The sequence below is a fragment of the Penaeus monodon genome, chromosome 20, assembly GCF_015228065.2.
Source record: "Penaeus monodon isolate SGIC_2016 chromosome 20, NSTDA_Pmon_1, whole genome shotgun sequence".
NCBI lineage: Eukaryota > Metazoa > Arthropoda > Malacostraca > Decapoda > Penaeidae > Penaeus > Penaeus monodon.
This window is the reverse complement of record NC_051405.1, coordinates 37453439-37454056: the sequence shown is the minus strand read 5'-3', so window position 1 is coordinate 37454056 and position 618 is coordinate 37453439. Positions and strand designations below refer to the sequence as shown.

Genomic DNA, 618 nt, shown 5'->3' with positions numbered 1-618 from the left:
AGTTTTCGCTTTTACTACTTCGTAATGAGTAACTATGATGGTTGCATTCTCTTATATCTCTCTTTCTTGTTCTTTCTGTTCCGTCTTTATTTTCTCCTGTTTCTTCCTCTTCCTCTTTATCTCTTCCTCCTTTTCTCACATTGTCTCAATTTCCTCCTACCCATTATTTCTTGTTTTTTCCCTCTTCCTCTTTCTTGCGTGAGGTTGTTATTCTTGATCAGCGGTCTCTTCTTTGTCTTCATTCACTCGCTCTCCTCTTTCCCTTCTATCGTTCTCTATCTCTCTTTATTTTTTCTTTGTGTCTCTTCCTCGTTCACTTCTTTTTCTTCCCCTCTTCCTCTTCATTTATCTTCTCTTCCTTCCCTTTTATTTTCTTTACCTCCCTTCCTTCTTCTCTCTCACTTCCCTCCTCCTCTTCCTCCTCATCTCCCCTTCCTCTTCTTTCCTCTCACCTCCCCTCCTCCCCTCTTCTTTCCTCTCACCTCCCCTCCTCCCTTCTCTCTCACGTCCCTCCCCCCTCTTCTTCTCCCTCTTTCCTCCTCTTCCTAACTTCCCCCCCTCTTCTTCCTCTGATTTCTTCTCTTCCCTTCTTCGTGCAGTCCTGGTGATGCTGGTGAG

At 44.5% G+C, this 618-nt stretch overlaps 1 protein-coding gene across 1 annotated transcript in view; it reads left to right on the top strand.

The window, feature by feature from the left end:
* LOC119585793 (substance-K receptor-like) overlaps positions 1 to 618 on the top strand; it is a gene marked incomplete in the record, with an annotated part of 20824 nt that overhangs the window by 9027 nt on the left and 11179 nt on the right.